Source organism: Manis javanica, chromosome 11 (assembly GCF_040802235.1).
Source record: "Manis javanica isolate MJ-LG chromosome 11, MJ_LKY, whole genome shotgun sequence".
Taxonomy (NCBI): Eukaryota; Metazoa; Chordata; class Mammalia; order Pholidota; family Manidae; genus Manis; species Manis javanica.
In genome coordinates this window covers 63951918-63965331 of record NC_133166.1, presented here as the reverse complement: position 1 = coordinate 63965331, position 13414 = coordinate 63951918, and the positions used below count along the sequence as shown (strand labels likewise).

At 35.7% G+C, this 13414-nt stretch overlaps 1 long non-coding RNA gene across 1 annotated transcript in view; it reads left to right on the top strand.

The window, feature by feature from the left end:
• LOC118968054 (uncharacterized) overlaps positions 1 to 13414 on the top strand; it is a 53810-nt gene that overhangs the window by 28857 nt on the left and 11539 nt on the right. The window lies entirely within an intron of this gene.

The window sequence follows — 13414 nt, the reverse complement described above, 5'->3', positions numbered from 1 at the left end:
AATATATTCTCCCATACTGTAGGATGACTTTTTGTTCTGCTGATTGTATCCTTGGCTGTACAGAAGCTTTTTGTATGATGTAATCCCACTTGTTCATTTTTGCTTTTGTTTCCCTTGCCCGAGGAGATGCATTCAGGAAAAAGTTGCTGAGATTTTTGCCTATGTTGTCTTCTAAGAGTTTTATGGTTTCATGACTTACATTCAGGTCTTTGATCCATTTCGAGTTTACTTTTGCGTATGGGGTTAGACAATAATCTTCATTCTCTTGCATGAACCTGTCCAGTTTTGCTAACACTAGCTGTTGAAGAGGCTGTCATTTCCCCATTGTATGTCCATGGCTCCTTTATTGTATATTAATTGACCATATATGCTTGGGTTTATAACTAGGCTTTCTAGTCTGTTCCATTGGTCTATGGCCCTGTTCTTGTGCAAGTACCAAATTGTCTTAATTACTGTGGCTTTGTAGTAGAGCTTGATGTTGGGGAGCATAATTCCCCCAGCTTTATTCTTCCTTCTCAGGATTGCTTTGGCTATTTGGGGTCTCTCATGGTTCCATATGAATTTTAGAACTATTTGCTCTAGTTCGTTGAAGAATGCTGTTGGTATTTTGATAAGAATTGCATTGAATCTACAGATTGCTTTAGGCAGGATGGCCATTTTGACAATATTAATTCTTCTTATCCATGAGCATTGGATGTGTTTCCATTTATTGGTATCTTCTTTAATTTCTCTCATGACTGTCTTGTAGTTTTCAGAGTACAGGTCTTTCACTTCATTGATTCTTAGGTTTATTCCTAGGTATTTTATTCTTTTTGATACAGTTGTGAATAGAATTGTTTTCCTGGTTTCTCTTTCTGCTAGTTCATCATTAGTGTATAGCAATGCAACAGATTTCTGTGTATTAATTTTGTATCCTGCAACTTTGCTGAATGCAGATATTAGACCTAGTAGTTTTGGAGTGGATTCTTTAGGGATTTTTATGTACAATATCATGTCATCTGCAAACAGTGGCAGTTTAACTTCTTCTTTTCCAATCTGGATGCCTTTTCTTTGTGTTGTCTGATTGCTGTGGCTAGGACCCCCAGAACTGTGTTGAATATAAGTGGGGAGAGTGGGCATCCTTGTCTTGTTCCCAATATTACAGGAAAACTTTCAGCTTTTCACTGTTAAGTATGATGTTGGCTGTGGGTTTGTCATATATGGCCTTTATTATGTTGAGGTACTTGCCCTCTATACCCATTTTGTTGAGAGTTTTTATCATGAATGGATGTTGAATTTTGTTGAATGCTTTTTTGGCATCTATGGAGATGATCACGTGGATTTTGTCCTTTTTGTTGATGTGTGGATGATGTTTGTGGGATTAACATAGAAACCAAGTATAGAAACCAAATGAATAATCATATGTGACTTGATTATTTTTCCTGTAATTCCTAATAAGTGATCAAGAACAGAACAAACAAGACCAAAGCAGTTTCTGTGATCTAATTGCCCTTGCTATTGTTTCAATACCATGAAAGACATCACACCCCAGGAGACTGCCAAGGATTAAGTTTAGAGTTAGTTAATGGTTGTCTATTAAGTCCCCCACACAGAATCTATTGTTGTTAACATGTATTTGCTCAATAAATATGAAGGGTGCCCTCTCAGCACCACTCTTGAGATGTTAAGCCTCGAATCCCCTGGATGGTCTTTTCAGATCTTTGATATCTCATCGTGTCTTCTCCCTTATCTGTGGGTCAGAAGAAGGGAGGGACTGACAGATGTTGATGGATTTTCTAATGTTGTACCATCATTGCATCACTGGAATAAATCCTACTTGATCAAGATGGATGATCTTTTTGATGTACTTTTTTGTATTATTAACATACAATTTCAAGAGCAATATTATGTTTACTAGACTCCCCTCATTATCAAGTCCTCACCACATACCCCATTACAGTCACTGTCCAGCAGCATAGTAAGATGCTATAGAATCATTACTTGTCTTCTCAGTGTTATTTTTTTATGTGTTTTTAAATTCAGTTTGCTAATATTTTGTTGAGGATTTTTGCATCTATGTTTATCAGGGGTATTGGTCTGTAATTTTCTTTTTTTGTGGTGTCTTTGCCTGGTTTTGGTATTAGAGTCATGCTGGCCTCATAGAATGAGTTTGGAAGTATTCCCTCCTTTTTACTTTTTGGAAAACTTTAAGGAGAATGGGTATTAGGTCTTCACTAAATGTTTGATAAAATTCAGTGGTGAAGCTATCTGGTCCAGGAGTTTTGTTCTTAGGTAGGTTTTTGATTACCAGTTCAATTTGGTTGCTGGTAATTGATCTGTTCAGATTTTCTGTTTCTTCCTTGCTCAGCCTTGGAAGGTTGTATTTTTCTAGAACATTGTCCATTTCCTGAAAGTTATCCAGTTTTTTAGCATGTAATTTTTCACAGTATTCTCTAATATTTCTTTGTATTTCTGTAGTGTCCATAGTGATTTTTCCTTTCTCATTTCTGATTCTGTTTATGTGTATAGACTCTCTTTTTTTCGTGATAAGTCTGGCTAGGGGTTTATCCATTTTGTTTATTTTCTCAAAGAACCAGTTCTTGCTTTCATTTATTCTTTCTAGTGTTTCATTCTTCTCAATTTTATTTATTTCTGCTCTAATATTTATTATGTCCCTCCTTTTACTGAGTTTGGGCCTCATTTGTTCTTCTTTTTCTAGTTTCATTAACTGTGAGTTTAGACTGCTTATATGGGATTGTTCTTCTTTCATGAGGTAGGCCTCTATTGCAATATACTTTCCTCTTAGCATGGCCTTGGCTGCATCCCACAGATTTTGCAGTGTTGAATTATTGTTATCATTTGTCTCCATATATTGCTTGATCTCTGTTTTTATTTGGTCATTGATCCATTAGTTATTTAGGAGCATGTTGTGAAGCCTCCATGTGTTTGTGGGATTTTTCATTTTCTTTGCATAATTTATTTCTAGTTTCATACCTTTGTGCTCTGAGAAACTGGTTCATACAATTTCAATATTTTTGAATTTACTGAGGCTCTTTTTGTGGCCTAGTATATGATCTATTATTGAAAATGTTCCATGTGCACTTGAGAAGAATGTGTATTCTGTTGCTTTTGGGTGTAGAGTTCTGTAGATGTCTGTTAGGTTCATCTGTTCTATTGTGTTGTTCAGTGCCTCTGTCTCCTTACTTATCTTCTGTCTGGTTGATCTGTCCTTCAGAGTGAGTGGAGTGTTGAAGTCTCCTAGAATGAACGCACTGCATTCTATTTCCCCTTTTAATTCACTTAGTATTTGTTTCACATATGTGGGTGCTCCTGTGTTGGGAGAAAAGATATTTATAATGGTTATATCTTCTTGCTGGATTGACCCCTTTATCATTATGTAATGTCCTTCTTTGTCTTTTGTTACTTTCTGTGTTTTGAAGTCTATTTTGTCTGATACAAGTATTGCAACTCCTTCTTTTTCTCTCTGTTAGTTGCATGAAATATCTTTTTCCATCCCTTCACTTTTAGTCTGTGCATGTCTTTGGGTTTAAAGTGAGTCTCTTGCAGGCAGCATATAGATGGGTCTTGTTTTTTTATCCATTCAGTGACTCTATGTCTTTTGATTGGTGCATTCACTCCATTTACATTTAGGGTGATTATCAATAGGAATGTATTTATTGCCATTGCAGGCTTTAGATTCATGGTTATCTGGTGCCAATTTTTAAGTTTATTTTTCTAAGAATTCATGCATGTCATACAATTTTTAATATGTATTTGAAGAAATTTTGTAATATCTTCTGATTATATGAGGAGCTTAATTGAAATTGATATAAATTAACTTAACATATACAAAGCATACAATTTGATGAGTTTTGACATAGGCATATATTTGTGAAAACACCACTATTGCCATGATAGTAAACATATTTGTCATTCCCCAGAAGTTTTCTTATACATTTTGGTAATTCCTTCCTGCTCTCCCCTACCTTCCTTCCACGTAACTACTGATCTGCTTTATGTCACTATACATTTGTATGTTCTAGAATTTTAAAAAATGGAATCATACAATATATATTCTCTTTTGCCTGGCTTCTTTCACTCAGTATAATTATTTTGAGACTCATCTAAGTTACTATGTGTATCAATAGTTCATTGCTTTTTATTGCTGAGTAATAGTGTAGTGTATGAATATACCACAATTTGTTTATTCATTCAGCTTTCAGTGGACATTTAGGTTGCTTCCAGTTTTGGCTATCATAAGTAAAGATGCCATAAACATTGGCATACAAATCTTTGAATGAAGCATATGCTTTTAGTTCTCCTGGGTAAATCGAGGTGGAATGGCTGGGTTGTATGACTGGTGGATATTTAACTTTTCAAAAACTGTCAAACTGTTTTCCAAAGTGGTTTTACCATTTTACATGCCTACCAGCAGAATATGAGGGTTCTAACATATCCTCACCAACACTCCACATAGTCAAGCCTTTTCACTTTAGACATTTTAATAGGTGTATAATGGTATCTTACTGTAGTTTTAATTTGCATTCCCTTATCTTGCCCATGATGTTGAGCATCTTTTCATGTCCTATTTGATATCTGTATTGTATATCATCCTTGGTGAAGTATCTGTTCAAATTTTTTACCCATTTCTAATTTTTATTTGTTGAGTTTTAAAAGTGCTTTATGTATTCTGGATAGAAGTCCTTTATTGGATATGGGATTGGCAAATGTTTTCTTCCTGTTTGTGGCTTGTCTTTTCACTTTCTTAACAATGTCTTTTAAGGAGCAGAAGTTCTTAATTTTGATGAAGTCCAGTTTTCAGTTTTTTTCTTTAATGGCTCAAGGTCACACGTATCTTTTCTTTTGTTTTTGTCCAGAAGTTTTGTAAGTTCATATTTTACATTTAGGTCTATTATCCATTTTGAGCTCTTTTTTGTATAAGGTGTGAGGTATGGATCTAAGTTAAGTTTTAAAAATACATGCATCCAATTGTTCCAGCACCATGTTTTGACAAGACTATTGATATGACTTTGTTAAATTTAACATCTGTTAATTGGGGTATGGAGTGCCAGCTGGCAAGTTGGGGTTCAACAACAGACTGCAAGAGAAACTGAAATGAAACATGTAATACTCACAGGTCCTGCAGGAAGTATAAGGCATGCTTCAAGGGACCACACAGGGAGGTCAAGGCACAGTACAGACAGAGAGAGACAGGATCTGGAGCACTTTCCTTTTTAGGGCCTGTGGATGTAGTGCTTTGGAGTTCCTGGGCTAAGATGAGATTGTCAAAAAACCAAAAGAGTGGGGTTTGGGTAAGGAGCACATAAGGGAAAGGTCCTCAGAGGCAGGGAAGATCATTTATCACAAGGGAAGTTGGGAAAGTCTTATTAGGAACTTAAATTTGCTTGTGACTCTGTGAGCTATTATTTAGAGCATGCTGCATTTGCATGAGAGAGGTGGTGTCACTTTAAGGCCCCCAAAGGCTGCTTGGCCAAACAAAATGGGTGCCAAGGCAGCAACTACTATGGATAGCCTAGCTAAACTCTCAACAACTAACCTTTCTCCACTGAATTGCCTTTGTACCTTTGTTCAAAATCAATTAACTATATACGTGGGTCTAGTTGCAGGCTATTTGTTCCATTGATCTATTTGTCTATTTTGATGCTAGTATCATACTGTTTTGATTATTGTAGCTTTATCCCAAGACTTGACATGAGGTAGTGTAATTTCTCCAATTTTATTCTTCATTTTCAAAATTATTTTAGCAATTCTAGGCCATTTGTATGTACAAGTGAACTTCAGAATCAGCTTATCAATTTCTATAAAAATAGCTTGCCAGGATTTTGATTGGGATTGAGTTGTGTGACCAATCTAGAGAGAACTGACATCTCAACAGATTGAGCCTTCTAATCCATGAACAGCATAGCTCTCCATTTATTTAGACCTTTAGTTTTATAGTTTTCTGTGCACAGGTTTTTCACATATTTTCTCACATTTATCTCTAGGTATTTCATATTTTTTGATATTATTATAAATGTTTTTTTGTTTCAATTTCCTGTTGTGAGTAGAGTCTAGAAATAGTTTTGACCTTGTATTATACCATGCCACATTTCCTAACACACTTAGTTATATCAGTGTTTTTGTAGATTCCAGAGTATTTGTTGCATAGTTCACCATGTCATCTGCAAAATAAAGACAGATTTACTTCTTCCTTTCTAATCCTTTCTTCCTTTTATTTTTTTTTCTTGCCTGAATGCACCAGCCACAGCCTCCAGTACACTGCTGAGCTGAAGTGGTGACAGCAGACATCTTTGACTTGTGACTAATCTTAGGTGGTAAATCATTAAGTCTTTAATCATTAATATGATGTTAATGGCAGTGTTTTTTTTAAAATAATTACTCTTTATCATGTTGAGGAAGCTCCCTTTCATTCTGTTCTATTGTGAGCGATTTTATAGGGAATGGATGTGAGGTTTAACAAAAGCTTTTAATGCTTCCATTCAGATGATCAAATGGCTTTTCTTTTTCAGTCTGTTTATATACAGTGTATTATATTGACTGGTTTTTGTAAGGTTAATCCAACCTTACATTTTTGTAATAAAATCCCACTTGGTCAGGATGAATTATCAATTTAATGGCTATAATAAAAAAGTCAGAAAATAACAAGTGTTGGAGAAGATATGGAGAAATTGGAACCTTCACAAATCAATATGGGAATGTAAAATGGTACAGCCACTTGGGAAAAATCTATCAGTTCCTCAAAAGGTTAAGCATAAGTCATCATATGACCCAACAACTCCAGTCCTAGAAAACATATGCCCACACAAAACACATGGAAAATAAAATGTATGTCCACAGAATAATTTATACAAGAATGTTCATAACAGCATTATTCATAATAGCCAAACAGTAGAAACAACCCAAATACCCTTTGGCTGATGAATGGATAGATAAAATGTATATCCACTCAATGGGACATTATTTGGCAATTAGAGAGAAATGAAGTACTGAGACATGCTACAACCTGGGTAAACTTATGTTAAGTGAAAGAAGCCAACCACAAAGCACCACATACGTTATTCTGTTAAAGTGAAATGTCCAGAATAAGCAAATCTATAGAGGCAGAAAGTACAAAGTAATGGCAGCCCAAGGCTGAGGAATTAATTTTGAGGGAAATGGGGAGTGACTGCTAATGTGTGCGGGGTATCTTTTTGGATTGATGAATATGTTCTAAAACTGATGTTTGTACCACTCTGCAAATATACTAAAACCCACTTAAAACTGATGAATTGTGTGGTATGTGGATTCTATCTCAATAAACTGCTACTTAAAAAAAGAAAATCAAACATTTAAGCAAACACAGTCTCAAAAACTTGATTCAAGAACAACTAGCTTAGAGCTGTAATTTAAGTTTTAATTTAATCTGAACATTTTGTCTTTGAACCAGAACATTTAGTCCACTTACACCGACCTTAATTACTGATATAATTGGGTTTATTCCCATGATCTTATTTTGTGTTATTTGTACAGATTTTTCTGTTTATCTTCTTTTCTCTTTTTTTGATGTCTCACTTTGAATGAAATGGATTTGACCCTCACTGAAAAATATATTAAAGGGAGAAAAATCAAATAGTAGGAACAAAAGTAATGTTACCTCCCAAAGGCCCCAAATCTAGCACTTGAAGTTCTCTGCATTCTGAGGTCAGTGTTGCCTTCTCTTTGGGAGTCTACCCAAAGGTACAGTTACTTTGCCAAAGTATATATTTCCAGAAGTATACTGATTTATTTCTGGATTCTCAATTCTTTGTGATCTGCTTATATGGCCAGTAATAAGATGAGGTCCAGATTTCTATGTGTATGGAGTTCCATTTCTCCTTCCACTTGTTAGGCAGTTTTATTTTCTCTATTTTTTCAGTTGTTACTCTTAATGTTTTCACATTCTCACTTAGCATTACAAAGTTAAGTTCGACCTTGTTATATTATACTCCCCAAATTAGATTTTATTAGCTTTGCTATTATACAGCCATTGTGCTGGCACAGCATGGGGACCAGCCCCTACCACTCCAGGATTTGGGGGAGCCACAGAGCACTGGATGAGATTATGTTCTGAGAACTTCCCAAGAAAGGAGATTTTCAGGCAGGCTACTAAGAGCAGATTGCACACGGCAGTTCCATCCAGGTCACCCAGGTGACCGAAATATGCAGGCCCAAATCTGAGCTCTTAGCAGTCCCTTCCTACCTATCAGGAATAAAGCAAAGACAGAGTGAAGACTTGGAAATAAAATGAAATAGCAAAGAGACAAACTGCAATAATCTGAGCAGTGAGAAAGCTTTATTTGAAAGTATGCACTTAAAGAAAGGAAAGTGCAGGTGTCATCGGAGAGGAGACATGCTGAAAGTTTGGAGATTCTGTCTTTTAAAGCTTTCAAGATGGGGCAAAGGGCAGAAGGGGCTTGTTGGGTGTAGGCTTGACTTGTGGTCTCAAGTGATTCTCTCTGGTGAGACACCATGTCTCCTCTCTCTGTTATCAGCCCTCCAGCTAATTCTGCTAAATAAACCCAACACAAGGAATCTATTTATCCTGTCCTTCTCCAACATAGTGGTTACCCTCAAGGAGTGGGGACACATCAGTTAAGACTGTCTGCTCTGCCTTAAGATAGGCTGTTGGGTTATTGTCTGATTACCAGAGAATATGTTAGGAATCTTACTTCTCAACTTTTGCTTTTTAAAATGGAATCTTAGCCTTAAGATGGGGTCTCTCCTATTCTTCCTATACTGTTTACATCTCAGAATTTTTCATCATAGGCAGGAAAAGTTAATAATGATGCTTGTCCCATGTTCCTGCCCTACCTCATTATGATTACAAATTTTTGTTCCTCTTTATCCCCATCATGCTCCCCACCCACCTACCCAAGCCATCCCCCATGGTAACCACCAGTCACTCAGTGTCTATGAGTCTACTGCTATTTCATTCATCTTGTTTTGTTTTTATATTCCACAAATAAGTGTAATCATACGGTATTTGTCTTTCTCTGCCTCGCTTACTTCACTTGGCATAACACCCTTTAGTTCCATCCACATTGTTGCACATGGCAGGATTTCATGGTTTTTTTTGTGGCTGAATAATATCCCATTGTGTATATGTACCACATCATTTTTATCCATTCATCTATTTATGGACACTTAGGTTGCTTCCATAACTTGGTTATTATAAATAATGCAATTTAGCCTCACATAGGGGTGCATATATCTTTTTGAATAAGGAATTTTGTTTCTTAGGATAAATTCCTGTAAGTGAAATTACTGAGTCACATGGTATTTCTATTTTCAGTTCTCTGAGGAATCTCCATACTGCTTTCCATAGTGGCTGCACCAATTTACATTCCCACTAACAGTGTAGGAGGGCTCCCTTTTCTGCACATCCTCTCCAACACTTGTTACTTCTTGCCTTTTGGACAGTGGACATTCTAACTGGTGTGAGGTCATATTTCACTGTGGTTTTGATTTACGTTTCCCTGATGATTAGTGATGTGGAGCATCTTGTCATATACCTGTTGGCCATATGTATTTCTTCTTTAGAGAAATGTCTGTTCAGGTCCTCTGCCCATTTTTTAATTGGGTTATTGTTTTGTCGGTGTTGAGGCATATGAGTTCTTTATATATTGTGGATATTAACCACTTATTGGATAAATTGTTTACAAACATATTCTCCCATACTGTAGGATGCCTTTTGTTCTAATGATGGTGTCCTTCACTGTACAAAAGCTTTTCAGTTTGATGCAGTCCTACTTATTCATTTTTTATTTTGTTTCCCTTGCCCAGGGAGATGTATCCAGTAAAAAATTCCTTGTGCTTATGTTCAAGAGATTCTGGTCTATGTTTTCTTCTAAGAGTTTTATGGTTTCATTTCTTACATTAGGTGCTCCCCATTCTTTCTTGCCTCTTGGGCCCTCCAACTAGGAGTTATTTTACCTTCTACCTAGAGTACTTTTTCTAAAAACTGCTTTACTGAGCTATAATTTGTATACCATATAATTCATCCATTTAAATTGTATGCCTCAGTGGTTCTTAGTACATTCAGAGTTGTTCAACCATCACCACAATCAACTTTAGAACATTTTCATCATCCCAATAAGAAACTTAGTAACCATTAGTAGTCACTCCACATTTTCCCCCAAATATGGCCCTACGAAACTACTAATCAATTTTCTGTCTCTAGATTTTGCCTATTCTGTACATTTCACATAAATGGAATCAGACAATATGTGAGTATTTTTGTGACTGGCTTCTTTCACTTAGCATAGAGTTTTTAAGGTTCATCATATTGAAGCATGAGTCAGTACTTCATTCCTTTTTATTGCCAAATAATGTTCCATTGTATGAATATACCACATTTTATGTATCCACTCACCAGCCAAAGGACATCGGGTCATTTCTACATTTTAGCTATTTATGAATAATGCTGCTGTGAACATTCATGTATAACTTTTTGTATGGATATACTTTTCATTTCTCTTGGGTGTATATGCAGTAGTGGAATCAGTGGCTCATATGATAACTCAATGTTTAATATTTTGAAGAACTTCCAAACTGTTTTCCAAAGTAGGTGCAACATTTTACATTCCCATCAACAATGCATGAGGGTTCTAATTTCCTGACGTCCTCACCATAAATACTTGATATTTTCTTTCTTTCTTTTTCAAAATTTTATTATAGCTATGCTAGTGGGTATGAAGTGGTATCTCACTGTAGTTTTAACATGCATTTCCTTGATGATTAATTATGTTGACCATGTACTTGTGTTTTCTTGTATTTACTAGCCATTTGTACATATTCTTTGGGGAAACATCTATTTAAGTCCTATTTTTTCAATTTGGTTTATTTTTAATATTGAATTGTAAGAGTTCTTTATGCATTCCAGATACTAGTTCTTTATTGGATATATGATTTGCAAACATATTCTCCCATTCTGTATTTGTCTTTTCACTTTCCTTTGTGTTTTTTGAAGCGCAAATGTTTCAAATTTTGATGAAGTCAGGTTTCTTTATATTTTCTTCTGTTGTTTATGCTTTTGGTGCTGTGTCACAGAAGGTTCTATTTAACCCAAGGTCACTGAAATTTATACCTATATTTTCTTCTAAAAGTTTTATGGTTTTAGCCCTTACATTTAATTTCATTATCTATTTTAAGTTAACTTTCATGTATGGTATGAGGAAGACATTCAACTTCATTCTTTTGCATGTGGATATCCAGTTGTTGTAGCACCACTTGCTGAAAAGACTATTCTTCCCCCATTGAGTTTTCTTGTCACCGTTTTCTATAAATATACTGATTTATTTATGGATTCTCAATTCTGTTTCATCGATCTATATGCCTATCCTTATGCTAATACCACACTGTTTTGACTATTATAGATTTTTAGTAAGTTTTAAAATAATTAAGTCTGAGTCCCCCAACTTTGTGCTTTTCCAAGTTTGTTTTAGCTATGGTTGGTCTCTTAAATTTTGGCAAGAATTTTAGAATCAGCTTGTCAGTTTCTGCAAAACAGCCAGCCAGGGTTTTGCATAGAATTTGTAAATCAATTTGGAGTGTATTGCCATCTTAACAATATTAAGTCTTCTAATCCATGAACAGTAAAGATAGTCTCGTTTACTTAGGTCTTCCCTAATTTATTTCAACAGTGTTTTGCCATTTTCAGAGTACATATTTTGCCCTTTTTTTGTTAAATGCATTCTAAGTATTTTATTCCTTTTGATGCTATTATAAATGGAATTATTTTCTTAAATCCATTTTTGGATTATTCATTGCGAATGTATAGAAATATAATTAACTTTTGTGCTTAGATCTTATATCCTGCAATCTTGCTGAATTTTCAATAGTTTTTTAGTTGATTTGTTAGGATTTTCTGTATATAAGAACATATTATCTGCAAATAAGGATAATTTTACTTCTTTTCCAACCAAGATGCCTTTAATTTCTTTTTCTTGCCTAATTGCTCTGGCTAGAGCTTCCAATGTTAAATAGAAGTGATGAGAGCGGACATCCTTGTCGTGTCCTTGACATTATGAATGTCCTTAAGTAAGGTCTATTTGTGGTAAGCCCTCTCAGTTTTATTACATCTTTGTTTTTGAAAAGTAGATTCATTAGATTGAGAATTCTAAGCTAACCACTATTTTGTTAGCAATATAAATTTCAAAATTATTAAAAATATCATTCTGCTGTCTTCTGGATTGAATTATTGTTGCTGAGAAGTCAGCTGTCCATTTAAATGATATTCCATTAGACGCTATTTTCACAATATTTCCCTCTCTCTGATGATTTACTTTTATGTGTATAGGCATGGATTTCTTTTCACTTCTAGTGTTTAGGCATTATTGGGTTTCCTGGACATATAGTATGCTATCTTTCAACAACTTTCATAAACTTTCAGTTATGATGTGTTCAAACACTGCCTCTTTCCTATACTTTCATCCTTTCTGTCTCATATTATAATTAAACATGTTAGATCTTTCTACTCTATCCTCCATGTCTTTTTACTTCTTTATATTCTCAAACTTTCTCTTTGAGCTACATTCAGGATAATTTCTGCAGCTCTATCTTATATTTCAAGAATTCTATCTTCAGCTTTACTCAGTCTCCTATTCAGCTCATACCATTAATTCTGCAATTTGAAGGATGATGTTTTTCATTTCTAGAAGTTGTGTTTGATTAATTTCCAAATCTATTTGGTTTATATGGGCTCTTGTTATTTGTTCATACTTTCAAGTGAGCTGAGGAACTCCATTCTCAGCTTTATATCCATCTACATTGTGGCTTTTTATAGTAATCATGTATTATTTTTAGAATAAAACACCAATAAAAACTTGAATGTTCACTGTGGAAGCTGTGGTGGGGTTGGGTAGATGGGGGTAGGTGGGAAGGGTTTTTTTTCATTGCTTCCCAAATATACTTAACCACATACCTTCACTACTATTACATTATTTTTGACGGTTGGTGGTGTGTGTAGATGTGTCTCTTAGGAATGAACCTCAGACATCAAGATGGACTGAAGTTCCTTTTGCTGATTCATGATCTCATTTAAACCTCACACCCACCCTCTGAATCAGGTCTGATTATTTCGTAGTTTTAGAGATGAGGCCCAAGGAGGTAAAGGCCTTTATTTAGGGCCACTCAGGTGGTGCGCAGAAGAGGCAATCAGTGTGCATTTGGATCTGTCTGGCCCAGTCCCTGGGACCAGGCTGCTCCAGCAAGACACAGCAGCTTCCAGCTGGGGGGACAGGGCAGTTTAAGTGTGCTGAGCCTGGGGCTGAGGACCTTCACCATCCATCCCAAGGGGAGCCCCCTCCCCTATTCAGGCAGGATGTGTCATATTCTCAGGGCCAGCCAAGGGTGAAGGGTAAGTGAGGCCGGGGGTGGGGTGGGACTAGAGAGGGTG